Raw genomic sequence first — 25,099 nt, 5'->3', positions numbered from 1 at the left:
AATGTAAGTTTTGAAGATTTAAGAAGTAACCTTGATATCTGCTATTGTTAAGACAAAGAGGAGTATTGAAAGAATGTCTTAGAAAGCTGCAGAAGACCAGGAGACGTTGCTGCTGCTTGTTTAGAGGATTTCGTCAATGAAGATCTTTGTTTGAAGACCAAGATTTGTGGAATAAAATTTTTTATTACATTTGATTTGTTTGTTATGCAATTTTTTGAATTTTGAATAGTATTTATTTCCAACTAAAACTCTATTCTCTATTAAGAGTATTCTGCAATCAATAAAAATAGATGAATTATTCTTCTTCAATTCTGTAACTCTTCTGTATTCGTGCACTGCAATTACAGTATTAAAAACCAACAAAATCTAACGATTCGAAACTGAAATTGCAATATAGAACTATTATATTGACTTGCTAGCATAAGAATTGTTGAATTAAGGGATAGTCATTTTCTTTTTTCTTCTTTTCTCATCAAAGAAAAACTTTAAATATTGAAACAAGCACTCAGTCATGACAAGTATCGAAGCTTTCACTAAAGATGATCATACACTTGTTAAAGCTGCAGTCCATAATGAGTGGACAATAGTTAATGGCTTAAAGCTATACTTTTCCATGAACTACAGACTTTTTTAGAAACTTCATGATAAACAGGATGGGCATTCTTTTAGAGAAATGTACCAGTAACTTTACCTCTGCACTTTTCCTTTCGTTTGCAAATGCAATAACAGAACACAAGCAGCCCGGAGACCATGGCAATGACTATTGAAACTATCACCGCAATCTCTACCGTAGGCTCAGCTTTTGCCTCTAAGAAAGTGCACTATTGTTAGAATAAAGATAAATCACAAGTAAAGAAGCTATAAACAAGTAAATGGTGCCGCATCTAGGTGCTCATGGATTGTAAAAAAACAAATGTTTAGCATATATACCTGATTCTGAAGATTCGTGCGAATTGTATAGTTCCTGACCTCCAGCTGAAACTGTCTAATATCTATCAGGTCACCATACCAAATTATGCAGCCACTGCCGCCTTCTCTAACATCTGAATTACTGTATGCAATTACAGGAACTGTTCTGCAAACATTTAGCTCTGCATTCATTGAGATTCATACTCTTGTCTAGCCAAGAATGAGTAGCAACAGGCCATTTCAGCCCCAGAATAATTTCACGAATCCATCAGACCAATGGTTTATTGCGCACGCAACCATCAGACCAATCCATTAAGTCCCATTTCTCTGGTGATTTAGGCTTGAATTTTTTTTAAACACCGACAAATTGGCAAGTCATTAATGATCCAAATTTCCGGTTGGCACAACAAAGGGCATAATTATCGCACGAGTCTCTTGGCACAGAAGCATAGAAGGACCCAAGTTTGGGTTGCTTCCTTCCATGTGTAGCCTTCACGATAATTGGTAGTCTGATGTACAACTATCCTGGAGAATGCTGATATATTTTTTGAGGTCGTAGGATAAATATACTTCATCCTCACTCGAGACAAAATTTAAACTTAAAAAACTGGTTTTGGAAAAGTTCTGGAGCACCTGTGAATGCAATGCCTGTCCAAGGCCACTCCTGAAGTACTGTTGTAATCCTCTCCAGATAATTGTCTCAGGGTTATTTTGTAGTTTAATCCCCAAGTTAAGTCTCCCGGAGAAGGCTATCATCTGAGCTCCTCCAGGATGATAGGCGCCTTTCTAGTCCGGTCCATAAATCCCAGCCAAGCTTCATTCCTGGAATCAGTGTATCGGATGGATGATCAAAACTATGCACAGGTATCTTTCCAGAGTCACTTTTCTCATCTCTTAAGACATTATTACCAGAATCCAGGAGCTTCAGAACTATTGGACTCTGTTATAATTTCTGAGAAATTTGCCAGAATCTGAAGACTGGAATAAATGCTGCTGTGTGACTTGGTCTTTCGTATTCCTGTTTTAAAACAGATTTTTGCAGCTAGATTTTTTTTTTCTGTTAAGTATTAGTAGTGCCAACAAACTCTGATTGTTGTTGCTATTTTTCAGTACTTGCAGTTGAGATGTAAACCTTTAAATAGGTATTCTTTATTTATGAAAGCATTATTTTTTCTTTGCTTCACTCTTCCTTGTTAAGAATCCTTTCTGTTTCCCTGCAATTAGCTATTTGTTTAATTAACAAAATTTCAACAGTGGTATCATACGGGCTGTGGGGCAAGTATTTTGAGTGCTAAACATGGTAAGGTTGAGTAAACATAGAGAGGGTGAGCATAACACTAGTGATTTATTTTTCTATTGATTTTATATCTACTTCAAGTAATACTGCATCTGCAATTCTAGTATTCAATGGTGAACATTATCATATTTTGGCTATTAATATAGGTTTTATCTAAGATCTCAAGGCTTGTGGCATGTTATAATGTCTGATTCTGATCCATCACCACCGACAACAAACCCCACAATTGCTCAGATGAAAGCACATGAAGAAGAAAAACTCAAGAAGGACAAAGCCATCACTTGCCTACATTTGGGACTTGCAGATTATATTTTCACCAAAATAATGAACCTGGAAACACCAATACAAGTATGGGACAAGATCCAAGTTGAATTTGAAGGTAGCAATAGAGTCAAAAGAGTTAGGCTTCTTGCTTTAAAAATGTCGCAACCTCGTGGCGGAGCGTCGCAACCCTCGATTGATTTCGGGTTTTTTTTTGTTTTTGCGAATAAGGGAGTCGCCACCTAGTATTATGGTCACTAGGAACCCTAACTAGTCTTTCAGATATTCTAAAGCGAGGGATTGATTGTGTAAATAGAAGGTATTAACACCCCTAGTACGCCCTACTTAAGGTAAACTGCTTGGTGTTTGGTTTGCCTTATAATTGCTATGGTGTTGGTGTTCTTTTAATTAGTTTTCCTAGGATAGGTTTGCTATGATGAATGAATTTGAGTTCAAAGTCTAAAAACAAGAACCCTTAGCCAATATGGATCATACCTTTAGATATGTCTACAAAGTGCCCAGAAGAACCAATTGCAGATCTTTTAAAATTTGTGTTTAATTCAAACTAAATTTATTAAGATATTAAATCCAAGGAGATTCTATGTGTTTTTAAAAGCTCATTTTTCCCCTTAGTATTACAATAGTTTGCGACGCATAAATCGCAAGGAGAAGGGACCAAAATTTAAAAATCTAAGGAAATTCAGGGCACTTTAAAAGCCTATTTTTGCCTTAGTGTTTCATATTCTCACAGCTCATAAACCGTGGAGTAAAAAATTGAAATGTCTTCAATTATATAATCAAGGCTTCTTTCAAGGATGTGTAATGACTTATTATTTCTAGAAAATTATTTGGATATTTACCACTTAAGGTTTCTTTATCCAAATATTAACAATGAATAATAACAAGTTATTCCTAATAATATTTTGGATATTCATCCCTTTGGTATTTCTTTATCCAAACATTAACGGTGAATAATAGATGAATTCCCCCCAAAACAAGATTTTCGTATTTTTTTTTAATATTGGCTAATACCCATTGGAGATTTACAAACATGTTGTAAAATCTAGAAATGCAAGAAAATAATTTTGTTGTGTTTAAGAAATCCATGCGAAAACACATTTTCAAAACTACCAATATTTTGATATATATAAAAAAACGTTCAAAAACATGATAGGGTATTGGCCGTATGCATGAAAATATATTTTTTATATCCATAGGTATATTTGTTGCATTTGTGTTGAAAACAGGGTATTCTAAATGCACGATTGACATTTTTTTTTACAAAAACAAATTCAAACCTTCAAATAAATATGCTAGAAAATCATAAATCTCTTTCTCTTTCTTTTTTTGTTTTTTTGTTTGGAAAAAAAATGGAAGGAGTAGATCCGACTGGGTTGGTTGCCTTAGCAAGGGACCTAGCTGGACAAAAATTCAACTATTGTTCAAGTGATGTATAATTCACTTGAATAGTTACCACAAAAGGGATGCCTAGTAACTATGTAATTAAAATGCAAAGTGAAGAGAATGCATGGAAACTTACTGGCGTTGAAACAGATGAAGGAGATGGCACTGCAGTTGCTACACCTGGTTGGTGGTTACTTGTTCTAGCAAAAAAAAAAAAAAAAAACAATGGCCGTGCTGGTTTTGGCCTCTTTCCTTGCTTCTTCTTGTTTTCTTCTCTTATCTTTCCCTCCTTCTCTGTTTTGCTTTCTTTTTTCTTTTTTTCTCTTTTCATAGTAACGAACAGAAACTCCTTCTGTTCTTTGTGTTTTATCTCTACTCCCTTTGTTCTCTTTTCATTTTTTTTGTTGCTCCCTTTTTTCCTTCTCCTATTGCCTACTTCTCTATGGAGATGATGAGGGAGATGGCGATGAAAGCGTGTTATGCTAGTTTAGTTCACACCCCTACCTCTGTATTTTTTTTGCTTTTGACAGTGTCGTTGTCGGCTCTCTCTCTCGTTTCTCTTCCTTTCTTTCTCCTCTTTTCTGTCCTTTTTTTTATCCCTCTTCTCCCAGCAAAGGAGGCTTATATAACCTAAAACGCAGCTCTATTTATGAAACAAATATTACATTAACTCTAGGGTGATCTCAGGTGAGCAAAGATAGGAAACCAGAATATTCTAATGATTTCCAGTGATTTCTTTCCAGTAATGAGAGGATGGTGCAACTATTTTTTATCCTTCCATAGCTGGGACCATAAGGCACCAACTATTTCCTTTGAACTGAGGCAAAAACAACATAGTCTGCAGCTCTAGAGAAACATGGAAATCAATAGGAAATTACAGAGAAAAGGACAGAAATCAGATGGGTAAAGGTGCATGCTGAGAACTTGGGTTAAACCTTTCTCGCGGCATGATTCTCTACTTTCACATTAGATATTTAAATGAGAATATCTTGAGCTTGTGATATCAAAATCAAGAGATTCAAAATCCCAAATTCATCTACGAGTCCAGGGCTACAACTTTGATGAAGGATTCAAAGTGAGATAAAATCGTTTTAGAGAACATAATCTGGCAGCAATCTTGTTGGTAAAAAAGGGTCTCCTAATCTAATATAAAAACTAACAATGCCGAGCATCATAATATGACTGAGAGTATGACATAAGAAAAACAATCAACAAAATTATGACAGAAGTAGAGTTTTTAGTGCAAAACTCGAGTCAGAATCCTTCTCGCGGCAGAATTCTCTACTTTTATGATAGATATTCAAATGGGAATATCATGATCTTTTGATATCAAAATCAAGTGATTCAAAATCCCAAATTCATCTACACTTATACAACTTTCATGAAGGATAAAAAATGAGATAAATTCGTTTTGAAAAGCAGAATCTAGTCGTAACTTGGCTGGGTCAAAAAGATTTCCTGATCTGATTCTGAAACTAGCAATGTTGAGCTTTGCAAATTTGAGTGAGGGTCTGACATAAGGAAAATGAACAACAAAATTATGATGAAAGAAAAGTATTTAGTGCAATACTCGAGTCAAAATCCTTCTCGAGGCAGAATTCTCTACTTTCACATTACATATTCTCATGGGAATATCTTAAGCTTTCAAAGTGAGATAAATTCATTTTGAAGAACAAAATTTGGCCGCAATCTAGTTGGTCAAAAATGGTTTCTTGATCTGACAATGCCGAGCTTCTAAATTTGATTGAGAATCTGCCATAAGAACAATAAACCCTAGGACCCAATAAAGGTGTAGGTCAATTCTTCAATATATCATGAGTGATAGAATATAGCTATGATGGTCATATATCGTACAAAACCAAGTCGGAATCAAAGTCTAAGTTGGAACAAAAAAATTGCGACAGTAGCATAATTGGTTTTTTTTAGTGCAAATTCTGTGAGATTTATCCAAACTTAAAAACCAGATAAAGAAGGGACGAGTTTAACATTATGAAGACTCCTAGTCAATCTAAGAAACGTGATGATTTATCCAAACAACTCAAACAGGGTTCAACAAACATTTTTTCCTTCTCTGCTTTGGTTAATCTTGCAGCAAACATGAGCTAAACTCCTACACTTGGCTCAAAAGAAGTATTACACCATCTCTAGCACGTGGAGTCCAAAAAATGAGTAAACAATGAAAAAGAGAATCTAAGTTGATGAAGATGAAAGACTATGAATCTGTCAAAGATTATTCTAGCAGATTAATGGATATTGTAAATCAAATGAGACTTCTTGGAAAAACATTTAAAGATCATAAGGTGGTAGAAAAACTTATGATGTCTGTACCACAAAAGTTTGAAGCTAAGATCTCTGCAATAGAAGAATCTTATGATTTGTGAAATCTCACTATTGTAGAGTCAATTAGCAAACTTCATGTACAGGGAGCAAAGGGTACATATGAGAGATGATGAGGTTTGTTGCACGTGTGCGACGTCATGGTGAAAATGTTCTACTTCAATCTAAATGTATCTATCTATCTGGCAAATATGGGGAGACAAGAAAATCTTGTCTTTTGTCATGGCAAAAATGTTCCACCTAGTATTTTGGTTACTAGGAACCCTAACTAGTCTCAGAGATCGGGTACGGGGACTGATTGCGTAAAGGGAAGGTATTAGCACCCCAAATACACCTTACCTAAGGTAAGCTGCATTGTTTGATTGTCTGATAAAAAGCTAAGGTGTTATTGTATTTCTAGTTGTTGGTCCATTTATGGTTTAAGAAAAGTCCTCCTTAGTAAAGAGGTCTGATTAGTACTTAAAAGTGCATGTTTATCAAGGTTTTATATCATCATTTTGCACTTGAAGTATCAATAACTCCTTAACTAAAGCATGTTTTATAATAACAAGTTTGATACTATAAGATACCTTAATTTATGGTAAATGCTCATCTTAAATGCAGGCCTATCACATAAATAAAAGGATTGATTGATGAGTTTAAGTATTGAAAGTGAAAGGACAAAGAGATGGCCAAACTTAGAAAAAAGATGCCGGTGCAGTCCAAACCGGAACAGTGCTCGGTAATTGGATCATATCTGGAGCTCTAGATATCGGATTTAGGTCCATTTTATATGGATGGAAAGGTAAGACAAAGGCCTACAACTTTTATGGGGAGCCCAAGATTTAAAAAGGTCGTTTTGAAGTCCAAATTGAAGGAACAACGAAGAAGTCCGAAGCTGTCCTGCAGCCCAAACACTATTTAGTGTTCAGCCCATATCTTGAGTTCTAGAAGTCCAAATGACCTCATCTTTTTTTTGTTGGAAAGCTGAGACAATTTCCTAGAACATTCCTAAGGATTCTGGGCAAATTATGATGTTAGCAATGACGTCTTGTTCAGACAAGAAGATAAGGATTGTTATCAAGTCAAGATGTGGCCACCCACTCATCAATTAGTCAACAAATCAATAGTTCTAAATTTTGGCCTATAAAAGGAGGCACTTACCATGTGTTGAGGCATCTTGGTTTCCAGATCAAGATCATGCTCTTGCTTTCTCTCTTTGTATTGCTTATGTCTTGTTTTCATTAATATCAAGTTTATGCACTTCATTTCCTTTCCTTTACTTAGTTAACCTCTTTCTCATTTATGTTCTTATCTTGTTCATTTATGTTTCTTTCTTTCATTATGTTCAGCTAAGTTAATTATGTCAAGGTGAAAAGGGTACACTAATGGTGTAAGAATAAGTACAATATAAACTTAACATGGACCTTAACGTTGGATACTAACATGTTTTATATTTGTTATCTTGTTCACTTTTAATACTTTGCTTGATAAATGGTTAATCTAGATTTATGTTGTATAACACTTGGTACAACAAATACTTGGTACTTTCATAGCCCATACTGTATGGTATAATCGACACCTGAGCTATGAATGGGACTTGATTTGTTGTTAACATAAGTTATAATCATGAATGCCTGCCAACATTTACCAGTATTAGCTTTATTCAAATAAGATAACTAATGTAATCATGTTAACAATTTATAATCTGATTGGAACCTCCTTTATGTGTGGTTTCCAATTGAGTAATAAGAGTTTATATTATACTTGTTTGAAGTACCATTAGTGGATCCTCTAACCTTGACATTTGTTTTTATCATTGTTTAATCCTTACATTAATCTTCCAACTCAAAGTTCTCATTAATTTCTTCCTTCTTTTCTTTATTATTGTTATTATTATTATTATTATTATTATTACTATTATTATTATTATTATTTGTTCATAAACTCAGTATATAGGCTGGAAACCTGTGACCCGATCTTTTAGATCATTCTCAGGTATAACAACGCCACGTACTGAGTATTATTATTATTATTACTATTACTACTATTACTACTACTACTATTATTATTATTATCGTTATTATTGTTATTGTTGTTATTGTTGTGTTGTTATTTATAATTTATACAATTAACCTCTCTGTGGTTCGACCCCGGTCTTGCCGGGTTATTTATTACTTCGACACTCCTGCACTTGGGAAAAACAGCAAGCTTTTGGTCGTGTCAAGTTTTTGGCGCCGTTGCCGGGGAGGTAAATTCTTGTATAAATTATAATATTTATTTTATTTTATCTTTTCACTTTTCATTTTATTTAACTTTTGTTTCTTTTGTTTTCTTTTGTTTCGTTTTCTTCTCTTTTCTTTTCTTCCTTTTATTCTCTTTTTACACGTGCATGAGAGTTTGGTCACGTACGTTAAGTGGTCGACTTTGTAGGGTATCCTCATCATTTTCAGAAAATATGGCCGAAGAAGATAATCAATCGCTTCATAATGAGAATAACCGTATGAGAACACTTAGAGACCATACGAATCCCACAAGAACAAGTGCACCCTCATGCATAGTTTTCCCTTCTGATGCATCTCATTTTAATTTTAAGCCAGGCATTATTCAACTTTTACCTTCTTTTCATGGTTTAGACCTAGAAAATCCATATTTGCATTTAAGGGAATTTGAGGAGGTCTGTAATACCTATAATGACTCAAATTGTAGCATGAACACCATTCGATTAAAGCTTTTTCCTTTTTCATTAAAAGATAAAGCTAAAACATGGCTATAAAATTTGAGACCAGGATCCATTCGTGCTTGGGATGATATGCAACAACAATTTTTAAAGAAGTTTTTTCCGTCTCATAGAACAAACTCTTTCAAAAGACAAATCATAACTTTCACTCAAAAGCCAGGAGAAACATTTTACCAATGTTGGGATAGGTATCGAGATTTGCTTAATACTTGCCCACATTATGGTTTTGAAACATGGAGATTGGTTTCACATTTTTATGAAGGTTTAACACCTAGTGATAGGCAAATGGTTGAACTGATGTGCAATGGAACCTTTGAAGATAAAGACCCTAATGAAGCAATGGAGTACCTAGACTTGCTAACCGAAAATGCTCAAAATTGGGATACCACAGGTACTTATGAGGCACCAAGTAAAACTCAACCTCATACATCTAGTGGAGGTATGCACAACCTTAGGGAAGATCATGACCTCCAAGCCAAGTTTGCATCTTTAGCTAGAAAAGTCGAAGCACTTGAATTGAAAAAGAGTGGTCAATTAAAATCTGTTCAAGACATTGTGTGTCAAATCTGTGAAACCAATGAACATTCAACAAATGATTGTCCAACTTTGCCTTTTTTTAGGGAATGCCTCCATGAACAGGCCCATGCTTTAAACAGTTTCCAAAGACCCAACCATAACCCATACTCACAAACGTATAACCCTGGTTGGAGAAATCACCCAAATTTTAGTTGGAAGAGTGATAGCAACAATGCACAAACTTCACAGCCACCATTTCAAGCACACCATAATTTTCAAAATTCTCATGGATATGCACCTCCTTATGCTCCACCTCCTAGAAGAAATCTTGAGGAAACATTGCATGCATTCATTGAAAAGCAGGAGACAATCAACACTCAACTTGCTCAAAGCATGACAGATTTTAAAGATGCTATTGCAAAATTAACATCTACTCTCAGTATCCAAGAGAAAGGTAAGTTTCCATCTCAACCACAACAAAATCCAAAGGGGCAATACAATGCAAATGCAAGTGGTTTTGGAAGCCAACACATGGATCAAGTCAAATCAGTCATCACTCTTCGTAGTGGTAAGGTTATTGAAAAACCCATTCTTGAACCTTGTGAGAAAGATGATGAGTCTATCTCTAAGGGTAAGGAAGGGGTTGAACCTGAACATTGCAAAGAGAAGGCTGATTCCCCGCCAGCACTTCCATTTCCTCATGCCATGACCAAACAAAGGGAAGTCAATCACAACTCTGAAATCTTTGAAATTTTCAAACAGGTAAGGATCAATATACCTTTGTTGGATGCTATTAAACAAGTTCCTTTCTATGCTAAATTTTTGAAAGATCTGTGCACTGTGAAGAGAAAACTGAATGTGAAAAAGAAAGCCTTTTTAGCCGAACAAGTAAGTGCCATTCTTCAAAACAATAATGCTTTGAAATATAAAGACCCTGGTTATCCTACAATTTCTTGCTTTATTGAAGAACATAAAATTGAAAGAGCCTTACTTGATTTTGGAGCTAGTGTGAATTTACTTTCATATTCAGTCTTTCAAAGTCTCAATCTAGGTGAGTTAAAACCAACCTCTGTAACTCTTTTACTTGCTGATAGATCTGTAAAAGTGCCTAGAGGAATAATTGAGGATGTGTTAGTACAAGTCGATAAATTCATTTATCCTGTGGATTTTATTGTCTTGGATACGCAACTTGTTGAAGCATGTAATTCATTTCCTATTATTTTAGGACGTCCATTTCTTGCAACTTCTAATGCATTGATTAATTGTAGGAATGGACTGATGAAGCTATCATTTGGAAATATGACATTGGAGATGAATATTTTCAACATTTGCAAGCAACCTGGAGATGATAATGATTTACAAGAAGTAGATCTTATTGAAGAATTAGTTCATGATCAACTTGAATCTACTTTGAGTAAAATTGAGTTGGATGAATCTGAAGATTTGCAAATGATTTATTCTCAGGAAGAAATCACGGATGAAAAAGGCACCAAAAATATTGATGCCGATCTTTTGTCAAGAGTGACAACAGATTTGACATCTGACAGCCAACCAATTGATAATTACTCTCCTAACGAATCCTTACTTTCTCATAGTTCAATGCCTTGGTCTGCTAAAAATATCAATTTTCTTGCAACAAGAGATTTGCCAGCTCACTAGAGTATCGAAGACAAAGGAAAGCTTTTGAACAAAGTGAAGAACTTTTATTTGGATGACCCTTGCTTATTCAAAAATTGTCCTGATCAAATATTTCAAAGATGCATTCCCGACAATGAGGTAAGTAGTGTCATTAAACTTTTTCATTTTGAGGCATGTGGGAGTCATTTCTTGTCAAAAAGGACGACTGCAAAAATCTTACAATTTGGATTCTATTGGCCTACCATGTTCAAAGACGCACACATGTTATGCAAAGCTTGTGAAAATTGTCAAAAGTCAGGATTTATTTCAAAACATAAGGAATCTTTAGATAATCTTTTATTGACTTTTGCAACATATCCTGGTGGCAATGTGCATTGTGCATTTTATGACTTATGACCCAATTTTCATAAAGAACATGCTCGACTTAGTCTTGGGAATCTGACTAAAAAAGACCCTGTTTGCCAGATTTTAAGAAAACTGGATGGGAAGCCTATCCCCGACCCATAGAGGGCATTTAAGCCGTTCTTGGACGTAAAACCAAGGGAAGATGTGAGCCACAATCACAACTACCTGTACATACACTTGCTTTTTCAAAATAAATAATTAATAAAGAGAGAGAGAGAGTTTGTGAGACTACAGCTGGCCTACATATAGGTGGTATGATTGCATTTTCACTTTTTCATCTATAAATTCTTCTCTTCCTTACCTTCATTTCTACTCATCCCATGCATTCATCAAATATAGAAGTGTGTAGAAATGGCAGGTTCCTCAAGTCATCATATAAGAAATATTTGTGTTTTCGGTGGATCCAGTCCTGGGAAAGAAAAAGAGTTTTTAGAATCAGCAAATCATCTTGGTTGGGTACTAGCTGAGAGAAAGATTCATTTAGTATATGGGGGAGGCAGCCTTGGGTTAATGGGAGGTGTGTCAATGGCTGCATTTTTAGGAGGCAGTCAAGTTTTGGGGGTTGTCCCCAAAGCTTTAGCAAATGGGGACATCATTGGAAAAACAATTGGAGAGGAACTACATGTCCCAACAATGTCTGATCGACTGAATGCCATGTTTAGCCATGTTGATGCCTTCATTGCCTTACCAGGTGGTCTGGGCACATTGGAAGAGATCTTTCATATTTCATATTGGGCCCAACTGCACATTCACCATAAACCTATAGGTTTGTTAAATGTTAATGATTTTTATGATAAGTTGTTGTCTTTCCTTGATCAAGCTGTGGAACAAGAATTTCTAACATCTTCAGCACGACAAATCATAATCTCTGCTGCTACTGCTGAACAATTGATTGACCAACTACAATCTTTCATCCCTGTCATTGATCCTTGCATGAGTCGCCTAGATTAGTCAGCTAAGGAAAGCCGTAAAAAGCTTAGATTAGATTTGAGCCTTCATCTATGAAACCTTGTGTCTTTTGGTTTTATTAATAGCATATTATTTTGTTTTGTTACTTCTTATATTTGTTTAAGTGTGTTTCAGGTTTATCATTGTTCGTTGTTTCAAGTGATGTCTTCTATACTCTATCTTTCTACCTTAGGACATTGAGGACAATGTCTCGTTTTGGTTGGGGGGGGAGGGTAGTAGTTTAAAAAAAAAAAAACACTAACCAACTAACTGTTTTTGTTTTAAAAAAAAAAACCATTTGGCAAAGCTGTTATTACTAGGATGGCAGAGTAAAGAGGAATTATTCTTGAGACGCATCTTAGTAAAAATTTTCTAATGGTTATTTGCAATATTCATAACAAGGCCTATTAGAATACTTCTTGAAATATTCAGGTTTACAAACTCTCGCATTGTTACCACTTGATTCTGCTCATATACTCATTTAACAAGTATTATTAAACCTTCATTTTCACACACACACTTTAACATATGGTTGTGGGTTGCACATTGGATTATTACATTAATTATGTTCTTTTGTTGAAGGTAACAACTAAGGGAAATGATAGTATATAATTTGCAAAAAGAAAAAAAAAAGAAAAAAGAAAAAAGAAAAAAGATAGTATTGATGATAATAAAACGTGGATAAGTTTGGTTTCGTAGCCTCCCTAACCTAAGCAATTAAGCCCGAAGGGGTGTTTTAACACCTAATACCCTAAAGTCAACTGACTTGGGAGCTATTGGCCCAAAGCTTGTTACATGGGTTAAGGAGAAAAGCTTAAGGGAATCAAACATTGCACTATCTACGTATCAGTATCTGCAACCCGAGTTGTTAAGCTCGTAGGGGTGTCTCAACACCTAATGCCCTAAGACCAACTGGTCTGGGAGTCATTAGCCTAAAACTCGTTACATGGGTTAAAGATACATTGTGTTTTAAGTTGTATGTGTATAAAAATAAAAAGAAAAAAGAAAAAAAAATAATCCCAACCCAAGGAAGTTCGCCTTAAACATTTGAACATAATATTGTTTTCTTCCAACAAAAGCCCCATCATCTATGTTTTCATTGAGCACACAAAAAGAAGGTTTATTAATATCTTGTTTAAGAAGTATGAAGCAGGAATATACATTTAATGAGAGTTTGTTTATCTGGATAGATTAATGGAAGTTGAATGATGAATGCCTTGCTTTGTGAAACTTGCAAATTGTTTCTCTATTTTAACGCTTTAGATTACTAGGGACTAGTAATAAGCTGGTTGGGGGGTGTGATTAGTACTTTAAAGTGCATGTTTATCAAGGTTTTATATCATTATTTTGCACTTGAAGTATCAATAACTCCTTAACTAAAGCATGTTTTATAATAACAAGTTTGATACTATAAGATACCTTAATTTATGGTAAATGCTCATCTTAAATGCAGGCCTATCACATAAATAAAAGGATTGATTGATGAGTTTAAGTATTGAAAGTGAAAGGACAAAGAGATGGCCAAACTTAGAAAAGAGATGCCGGTGCAGTCCAAACCGGAACATTGCTCGGTAATTGGATCATATCTGGAGCTCTAGATATCGGATTTAGGTCCATTTTATATGGATGGAAAGGTAAGACAAAGGCCTACAACTTTTATGAGGAGCCCAAGATTTAAAAAGGTCTTTTTGAAGTCCAAATTGAAGGAACAACGAAGAAGTCCGAAGCTGTCCTGCAGCCCAAACATTATTTAGTGTTCAGCCCATATCTTGAGTTCTAGAAGTCCAAATGACCTCATCTTTTTCTTGTTGGAAAGCTGAGACAATTTCGTAGAACATTTTTAAGGATTCTGGGCAAATTATGATGTTAGCAATGACGTCTTGTTTAGACAAGAAGATAAGGATTGTTATCAAGTCAAGATGTGGCCACCCACTCATCAATTAGTCAACAAATCAATAGTTCCAAATTTTGGCCTATAAAAGGAGGCACTTACCATGTATTGAGGCATCTTGGTTTCCAGATCAAGATCATGCTCTTGCTTTCTCTCTTTGTATTGCTTATGTCTTGCTTTCATTAATATCAAGTTTATGCACTTCATTTCCTTTCCTTTACTTAGTTAACCTCTTTCTCATTTATGTTCTTATCTTGTTCATTTATGTTTCTTTCTTTCATTATGTTCAGCTAAGTTAATTATGTCAAGGTGAAAAGGGTACACTAATGTATTAGCTTTATACATGTTAAGTTTATATTATACTTATTCTTACACCATTAGTGTACCCTTTTCACCTTGACATAATTTACTTAGCTGAGCATAATAAAAGAAAGAAACATTAATGAACAAGATACGAACATAAATGAGAAAGAAGTTAACTAAGTAAAGGAAAGGAAATAAAGTGCATAAACTTGATATTAATGAAAGCAAAACATAAGCAACGCAAAGAGAGAAAGCAAGAGCATGATCTTGATCTGGAAACCAAGATGCCTCAATACATGGTAAGTGCCTCCTTTTATAGGCCAAAATTTGGAACTATTGATTTGTTGACTAATTGATGAGTGGGTGGCCACATCTTGACTTGGTGACAATCCTTATCTTCTTGTCTGAACAAAACATCATTGCTAACATCATAATTTGCCCAGAATCCTTAGGAATGTTCTAGGAAATTGTCTCAGCTTTCCAACAACAAAAAGATGAGGTCATTTGGACTTCTAGAACTCAAGATATGGGCTGAACACTAAATAGTGTTTGGGCTGCAGGACAGCTTCAGACTTCTTTGTTGTTCCTTCAATTTGGACTTTAAAACGACCTTTTTAAATCTTGGACTCCACATGAAAGTTGTAGGCCTTTTTCTTACCTTTCCTTCCATATAAAATGGACCTAAATCCGAGATATAGAGCTCCAGATATGATCCAATTACCAAGCAATGTTCCGGTTTGGACTGCACCGACATCTCTTTTCTAAGTTTGGCCATCTCTTTTTCCTTTCACTTTCAATGCTTAAACTCATCAATCAATCCTTTTATTTATGTGATAGTCCTGCATTTAAGATGAGCATTTACCATAAATTAAGGTATCTTATAGTATCAAACTTGTTATTATAAAACATGTTTTAATTAACGAGTTATTGATATTTCAAGTGCAAAATGATGATATAAAACCTTAATAAACATGCACTTTTAAGTACGAATCAGTAGGCTAATGGAAAAGGCACTGTTTTAGTCAGGACAAATAAAGGTATAAAACCATCACAAATGTTCTTTACATTCCAGAACTAGATCAAAATCTCCTTAGTGTTGCACAGATGCTAAGAAATGGTTATGAAGTCTCTTTTAAAGAGAGATTTTACTTTAACACTGATACACATGATTCAGAGATAGTAAAAATCAAAATGGATGGTAATAGCTTCTATTTGAAGCTCAATGCTATTGAAGGGCATATGTTCAATGCCAAGATTGATGAAAGTATTGTTTGGCACAAACGATTTGGTCATTACAATTTAAAATCATTAAAGTTGTTGTATGATGCTGGTATGGTAAAAGATATGCTTGAAATTCAAGTTAGTGCCCAAACCTATGGAAGCTATGAACTTGGGAAGTAACACCGACAATCACTTCCTCAAAGTATATCCAAAAGAGCCACTCACAAGCTAGAGTTAGTCCATTCAGACATCTATGGACCAATGAGCACCGTTTTTTTGAGCAATAATGTGTATTTCATATTATTCATTGATGACTTTAGTAGAATGACTTAGGTTTATTTTTTGAAAACCAAGTCACAAGCACTTTCAATGTTCAGAAACTTCAAGAGTATGGCTGAAACTCAAAGTGGTCAGAAAATTAAGGTGTTGAGAACTGATAATGAAGGAGAGTATACTTCGAAGGAGTTCAATGACTTTTGTCTAGATGTTGGGACTGTACATCATTTGACAGTTCCATACTCTCCACATCAAAATAGAGTTTCTAAAAGGAAGAACAGGACTGTGATGGAGATGTCCAGATGTATTTTGTTTAAAAAGAAGTTACCAACGTTTCTATGGGCTGAAGCAGTAAATACTTCAGTATATTTGCTTAATAGACTACCAACTAGGTCTGTTCAAATCAAAACATCATTAGAAGCATGGTCTAGTGTACGACCTACTGCTAAACATCTCAAAGTGCAAGATCATTGTGCTACTTTTATGTGTCATCTGCTAAAAGAGGGAAACTTGATGAAGGAACCAAGAAAGGAATTCTTATGGGATATGCGGCATAATCTAAAGGTTACAGAATATACAATCTGAATGTAGCTAAAGTTTAGATTAGCAGAGATGTACATTTTGATGCGAATTCCTACTGGAATTGGGAGTTAAAGGAAGTTGATCAGACAACCAAAACAGCTCCTGAATCAAAAGTAAGAAGAACTGGTGTTGAAGGTTATCTAGACATTGTAGCAACTTCAGATACATCAATACTTAAGGTGAGGCCATTGTCTGATGTGTATGAAAGATGTAATCTTGTACATGTTGAGCCTACAAAATAAACCAAAGTTGCAAGAGTTCCAGCTTGGATTGATGCAATAAAATCAAAAATTGATTCCATTAAAAGAAATGGAACTTAGAGATTAACAGAACTTCTTGAAGATAAAAAGGAAATTGGTGTGAAGTGGGTCATCAGAACCAAATTCAATGCAAATGGTTGAATTTTCAAACACAAGGCTAGATTGGTTGTTAAAGGCTTTGCTCAAGTTGCACAAGTAGCTAGGCATGACACTATAAGACTTCTACTTGCACTTGCAGGTCAAAAGGAATGAAAAGTTTATCATTTAGATGTCAAGTTTGCTTTTCTAAACAGGATACTCGAAGAAACCTATGTTGAGAAACCAGAAGGCTTTGAAGTTGTTGGTCATGAACACAAAGTATACGCTCTTTATGGCTTAAAGCAAGCACCAATGGCCTAGTATAGCATAATTGATACTCATTTGATTCAACTGGGATTCAAAAGAAGTGAAAATGAAGCTACCTTGTATCTGAAACAAGATGAAGATGGTCTGCAGTTGGTGATGTCACTTTATGCTGACACCTTATAAAATTGCTAGCAATATTCACATGAGAGTTGCTAAGAGGGTGTTGAAGTATATTAGAGGAACATCCGACCTTGGCATTTGGTACTCAAAGACAAGAGGAGTAAAATTAATTGGATATGCAGACAGTGACTGGGTAGGGAGTGTTGATGACATGAAAATCACTTCTAGGTATATTTTCACCATTGGTTCAGGTGCAATCTATTGGAATGCAAAAAAGCAAGAGGTGGTGGCACAATCAACTGCAGAAGCAGAATATATCTCCATGGCAGCTGCTGCAAATCAAGTAATTTGGTTAAACAAATTACTTGCTGATTTGGGCTAAGTAGTAGCTTTATTATGACAACAAGTCTGCCATTTCCATTGCTCAAAATCATGCTCAACATGACAAAACCAAGCACATTAATGTGAAATTTCACTCCATAAGAGAAGTTCAGAAGAATCTACTTATAAAGCTTCATTACTATCAGATGTTTAACTTATTGATATTATGACTAAAGCACTTCTTAAATCACGGCTGGAATGTCTAAGGATGAAACTTGGTTTGTTTAAGGCTAATCTTAAGGAGGAGTGTTAGAATTTATGAGAATTTTCTAGAATTTGAAGACTGGAATAAATGTTGTTGTGACTTGGTCTTTCGTATTACTGTTTTAAAATAGATTTTTCAGTTAGATTTTCTTATTTTTTGTTACGTAGTAGTAGTGCAACAAACTCTGATTGTTGTTGTTATTTTTCATTATTTTTAGTTGAGTTGTAAACCTTTAAATAAGTATTCTTTATTTATGAAATCATTATCTTTTCTCTGCTTCAACTCTTATTGATTAGTACTTAAAAGTGCATTTTTATCAAGATTTTATATCATGATGTTTGCACTTAAAGTATCAATAACTCCTTAACAGGCCTATGACATAAATCAAAGGATTGATTGATAAGTTTAACTACTGAAATTGAGAAGACAAAGAGAGGGTTAAACTTAGAAAAGAGATGTTGATTGTATTCAAACTGGAACACCATTCAATTTTTGGATCATAACTGGAGCTGTATAACTTGGATTTAGGTCTGGTTTATATGGATAGAAAGCTAAAACATAGTCCTAAAACTTTCATAAGAGTCCAAGATTCAAAATGGTCATTTTCAAATTCAAATTATATCAACAACAGAGAAGTCAGAATTTGTCTTACAGCCCAGACACTGTTAAATGTTCAGCCCATATCTCGAGTTCTAGAAGTTCAAATTACCCCATTCTTATTTTATTGGAAAGATGAGACAATTTCTCATAACTTTCATGAAGACTATCTATTCAAATTTTGATTTTAGCAATGATGTTTTATGCAGAAGAATCTTCCATTGGTTTCCTCCAGTTTGCAACCCAAAGAACTGTTCTAACTGGGATTTTTTTGTACCAAATTCTCAAGTAACGATTCTTAGATATTCCAGGGCTAAAGAAACCTAGTTCAAAGTTTCCTTCTCTAGAAACACAGGTCTTGCCATTACTTAGAGATTGTGATGGAGAAATGGTCTCAAGAGCAGTGGAGAATTATAGTTGGAAAATAAGGAAGGAAGCATTGAAAACTGAAAGTGAAAGGATAGTACACACATTACCAGAAATTCACTTAATAGCAACGGATTTACAAACATAATTTTTATGTCGGTAATTTAAGGGCGAAATTACCAACGGAACTTTTTTCGTCCGTACTTCAGTTGGTAACTACCGACAGACACTTTACGTCGGTAGTTACCGATTGAATTACGGATGGAAAGTTCAAAATTAAAAAAAATTGCAATGAAGGTGATGACTATTCAATTGATGATGAAGAAGAAAATTCTGACTAACTTTCAAAATGAAGCTCTGTGTAAAACCCTTTTTTTCATGTACTTGAGATTATAGATGATATATTTTGTAACACAAAATATTTATTGTTTAAGCGTTGTTGTTATTGTTTTATGCGATGGACAGTTTATCATTTAAGTTTTTGCAGGAATGTAAATAGACAATACAAATACAACCTTTCTTATACAATGCAATAACTACCAATGGCCATACCGACGGTTCACGTCCGTCGGCATTTCACAGAGAGGTAAAAAATAATTACTTGAAATGCCACAATCACCGACAACAATACCAACGGATACACGTCAGTCGACATTTCACAGAGAGTTCGAAAATAATTACTTGAAATGCCATAATCACCGATATCGATACCGATTTTTTAACGTGCATTGGCATTTCACAGAGAGTTCGAAAATAATTACTTGAAATGCCACAATCACTTATGTGCTTACCGACAGATTTACTTCCGTCGGTAAGTTGTCGGCGGGTCAATGTTACCGACAAAAATTACCGATGGATTGTGCAAATTCCAAAGGGTGGTGCATTAAATGCATCTCTAACTGCGTCATCTGGCCGACGAAATTACTGACGAACCTCGAAAAATATGGAGGGTAATTAAAAATTTTGGTGCGAAATTCAAAAATTACCAACAGATTTTTGACACTTCACCGACATAATAAATTAAAATAATAATTATTTTTATTTCCATCGGTGAATTTGTTGGTAAACCTGCCCTATAAGTTCCAGCAACCGCCCCTTCAGTTCATTTTTTTTCTTCTCCTCCGTTTTTCACCTTAAATTTTGATTTTTTTCCTCTCAATTCTTCAAAGCTTTCCCCTACAATCTCCAGCAAGTTTTCTTGTGAATCTTCATCAGATTAAAAGGTATATGTATCTTCTATTTCATTTTACTTTAAGGTTTTTTTTTTTAGCTATTTTTATTTTTGTTATGTTTTTTGTTTTGGTGTATTTTTTGTAATGTAGATAAAGTCTTGAATTCAACACATTATTAAGGTAAGCATATTTCATTCCTAAAGTCTATAGTTTTTTTATGAATTTATTGAAGTTTTTTATTGTTGTATTGGCATAATTATTATTAGTTAATTTGTTGAATATTATTGTTAATGTTGAATTTACCTTAGAATTAGTAATTGAATATGTTGGAATAATTATTAATTTTACTCTATTATTGCATGATTTGTGTTTATTTGTTTCCATTTATTTTGATTGTTAGTCTAGAGTTTTTTTTTGAATTTATTGTCTTGTTGTATTGGCATAATTATTGAATAATTTTTTGAATTGTAATTGTTAATGTTGAATTTACCTTAGTATTAGTAATTGAATATTTTGGAATAATTATTAATTTTACTCTATTATTGCATGATTTATGTTTAATTTTTTCCATTTATTTTAATTTTTAGTCTAGAGTTTTTTTTTTAAATTTATTGAATATATTTTATTGTTGTATTGACATAATTATTGAATAATTTGTTGAATTGTAATTCTTAATGTTGAATTTACCTTAGGATTAGTAATTGAATATGTTGGAATAATTAGTATAGATAAGGTCAATTGGTTGTGGCTATTGCTAATATGTGCAGGTTTGTGGATTTAGGTAGTATCCAGTATAGGGGAGGTACTGTTGAATTTTTTAAAAATATTTAAATTTAATTTTATAATTATTTGTATAAAATTATGTATATGCGTAAAATGAAAATCAGAGTTGGTCGCTCATGTATAGTAGCAACTAGTTCGTCTAGCAGCGAGGATGATATTTCCTTAGGTGCCTCTCAAGAAGAGGCTTCTACACCACCTGCGCCGTCAATCGATGCTGCCTCTTCCAGCGCTAGTTCACATCACAAAGGCAGTGTGCCTTCACATCGAATTCCATTTACCCGCAAGTACGAGGCACAGTGGAAGGACGACCTTTCAATGTAAGTTTGTTAAGGTTTTAGTTTTTGTTTTATATAAAACAATTACAACATAATTTATGAAGTAATCACTAATTCATAAATTTCATTTATTTTCAGGTTCACAAACATTGAGGCTGCCTGAGTAATATCATCGGCGTTTAAATCATCGATAGAGATTCCATTGTTTCAATGAAGTCAAATATCCAAGCATCCTGAATGGATGCCTCAAATCAATACATGGTTTGAAAGATTTGATGTTGGTGTTAATTTATAATTTTCAGCTTATTTTTAATAAATTATTCATAAAATTGTAAATAAATTATTATTTTTATTTAAAATTAATTATTTATACATAGGACAAATTTTGTTAGAACAATGAGCATAACACTGTTGTGAGGAGGGTGTGGGAAAATCACGCGGCAACTATGTAACATCGAAAACAATACAAGACTTTTTTTCGACAAAAAATTATGTTTCAAAATATAATTTTTGGTTGCATGAAGTAGGTTGCGTGATTTTTGGTATGAAGCACAAAAAAGGGCAAAAAAAACCAAGAGAGATAGGGGTTTCCAAGGCTGGAACAATGTTGTGGTTTGGAGGGATTTCAAACAGATATACATCCCGGAAGATATATGGCCGCACTATCTTGAGCAAGTGATATGTTTGAGTGGTTCACACGATGCTGATAACCGGAATCGGCCAATTCATGGGTCGGTGACAACGCATACCAGTGACTTCGTTCTGTTTGTTGCACATGTGAAACAGATGGCAAGATTATTTTAAATGAAATATATCGTTAAATTAAGTTGTTGTTAGTAAATCTTTTTCATTATAGGCTATGTCTCTTGGATGTGAGCCGAGCCCGATGGAGCTGTTTGTGGAGACGCATGTGCGGAGTCAAGACCACCAAAAGGGGGCACAACAGTTCGTTGACAACTATGCTCAATATTTTGTGGTATGTTTGTTCAACCATTTTATTTTATAAGTTATGATGTTTATTGAATTGAATATGATGATTAGTTTTTTTATTTCCAGGAGACCTATAATAATCGGTTGAGGGAGAGATATGGGGATGATCCTTTGACCCATCCAGAATTCGATCTGAATTTATGGATGGAGGTTGGATCGTCAGGTGGACCCGATTAAAATCGGGTTTATGGGCTCTCTAACATTACGACCTACAACTTGCAGTCGACTCGTAGTGTTTCAACCCTTGGGAGCTCCCAATCAATATCGAACTCCCAATCTAAGGAGTTTGTGGCCTTGTAGCAACACACGGCTTAGCTCATCAAAAAATTCGACCACCTATCAGCGAAGTACGCACAACTCAAAGCGTCTCAAGCACAATAAAGAGCGGAGTCTGAACAACAAAAAGCCGTTTATAAACAACTTCGCGAAATGGTCATGAACATGGCATCACATAGTGGAACATGTGCGCCTAATCCTTTTTAGCCGTATAACCACCAGCCTCCTCCTCCTCCTCCTCCAACTCCACCTTTATATTAATTTGTAATAAAAATTATTTACCTTTAAAATGTAATTTAATATTTTTTTGAAACACATTCATTTTGTAATGAATATTATTTAACTTTGATTTTTTGTTTTTGATGTTTAATATAAATTTTATTTTCATAATTGGTTTTTATTACCATTAATTTATATAATTTTATATTATGTATTCTAAATAATTTTTTAAAAACAAATTCAGAAAAAAACTATTACAAAGGGTTTTACCGACGGAACGAATCCATCAGCATTTGACAGTAGCTGCCACATTCATCGATGAATTTACAGACGAATATATTCGGTTGGTATTTCATACACTCACCGACAGATTTACCGTCGGAATGAATCCATCGGCATTTGACAATAGTTGCCACAATTACCGACGAATTTACAGACGGATATATTCGGTCGGTATTTCAAACACTCACCGACAAATTTACTGACAGTATGTTGCCATCGGTAAATCACAATATCACCGACGACATAAAACCCGTCAATATATTTCAAGCGGGAAACTTTTTTTTGGCTCGCAAATTTCGTCTGTAAAACCATTAGCAAATGGTTTTTTTGTGTTTCCGACCGATATAGCGACAAAATGTGGAATTACAAATGAAAGGAAAGCCGACTGATGTATTCCGTCGATGAAGACGTCGATAAATAATTTATCGACGAACTCGTAATCACACACCAACAAAAAATTTCTGTTGGTAAAATTGTAAAATCTTGTAACGAGAAACTCAACGTGGAAGGATATCCATCCATAGAGTGTGTATTGTGCTTGCAAGCTCAAGATTTTTATATATAGACATTTCACTACATGATTGAACTAGGATCAATATTTGAATAGGCTTTGATAAAGACTTGACTTTTGACGTGTGTTTCATGAGAAGCATAGCAGATTTGATAGATTGCAACATCCACTAACCTTCTTTTTCCACAACAGATCCCACAGCTTTAATTAGCTTTAATAATTCGACAAATAATTGATGCGTGTGCCGAACCTGGTAACAATACGTGGTTGGTGAAGTCGTCAGCAGCAGTTATTTACCATGATCAAGACGTGATTCAGTGGTAATCACCACGAATGTGAACCTCCTTCAACTCAAAATAATATCTAACTAGTTATATGCCCCGCGCGATGCCGCGGGTCACTTATTTTTTGTATTTCAAAAAAAGCTAAGATCTAAAAATATTAGTTTTTTTGTAAAGTTATACCCAAGAATCCTAGGTTTGGCTGCAACGCTTGATCCAAGAGTAATATTTATAATATTAATAATAACATTAAATTTGGGTTAACCCTTAGCATAAAAGTGTTTGGACTGCAATACCAGACCCAATAGCATTAGACGTAGGTCTGACTGCAATGTCGTGTCATAAAAGTGTGATAATTAAATAGATTAGTTAAAAAAAAAAAACAAAGAAAAAAAACCAACAGGAAGAAAAAAACTAATGAAGAAAAAGAAAAAAAAAATGAATTAATTGGGTTAATCCGTCATACCTTGAATTCGCATTGTGAAAGTTTGATAATTAAAAATGAAAAAACAAATTAATGGGTTAACCTAGAATTAACTGAGCTAACTCGTTAAACCAGGTTGACCTGTCAAACCCGGAATCCGTGTCATAAAAGTTTAATAACTGAATTAATTGGGTTAACCCTTCAAACCAGGTTAACTTGTCAAACATGGGATTTACGTCATGAAAGTTTGATAATTAAATAGAAAAAATAATGATGGGTTAACCCAGAATTAACTGGGTTAACCCGTCAAGCCCGAGATACCTGTCATGAAAATCTAATAATTAAATAGAAATAAATTTAACATTAACAAACTAAACTAAACGAAAAAAAACTAATTAAAAAGAAAAAAGCAAAAAAAAAATTACAGGTTAACTCGTCAAACCCGGGATTCATGTCATAAATTTTGATAACTAAATAAAAATAATAATATTAACAAACTAAATTAAACAAAAAAAATCATGAAAAGAAAAAAACACAAAAAAACCCATAAAGGCATAAAAAACAATAAATAAATAAATAAATAATGAATAAATAAATAAAAACAGGAAATTTTTTTTTAAAAAAAAATATAGCTCAGCGTTTCACCGTGGACTGCATTATGCAATGCACAGTGCAACACATAGCAATTTTAGTATATGTTATAATAAATACAATCTAGTTTTTCATAATATTAAGAAAATAAAAATATTTTTATTTTCTTTAAATTAATAAAAATTTATGTTTTACAAATAAATACAATCTAGTTTTTCTTATATTTAATATTAAGAAAATAAAAATATTTTTATTTCCTTTAAATTCTTTTTGCATCTTCCATTGTTGTTGCTCGAAAATAAAACTCATATTTT

At 34.1% G+C, this 25,099-nt stretch overlaps 1 long non-coding RNA gene across 1 annotated transcript in view; it reads right to left on the bottom strand.

Moving 5' to 3' along the window:
• LOC118045256 (uncharacterized) overlaps positions 1 to 792 on the bottom strand; it is a 25,779-nt gene extending 24,987 nt beyond the window's left edge. The window contains exon 1 of the long non-coding RNA XR_012167890.1: positions 692 to 792. This is a non-coding gene — a long non-coding RNA (uncharacterized lncRNA). The remainder of the gene's footprint in view (positions 1 to 691) is intronic.
• Positions 793 to 25,099: the final 24,307 nt, after the last annotated feature.

The sequence above is a fragment of the Populus alba genome, chromosome 1 (genome assembly GCF_005239225.2).
Source record: "Populus alba chromosome 1, ASM523922v2, whole genome shotgun sequence".
Classification (NCBI taxonomy): Eukaryota; Viridiplantae; Streptophyta; class Magnoliopsida; order Malpighiales; family Salicaceae; genus Populus; species Populus alba.
The sequence above is the reverse complement of the archived record's forward strand: the minus strand, read 5'-3'. Positions and strand labels throughout refer to the sequence as shown.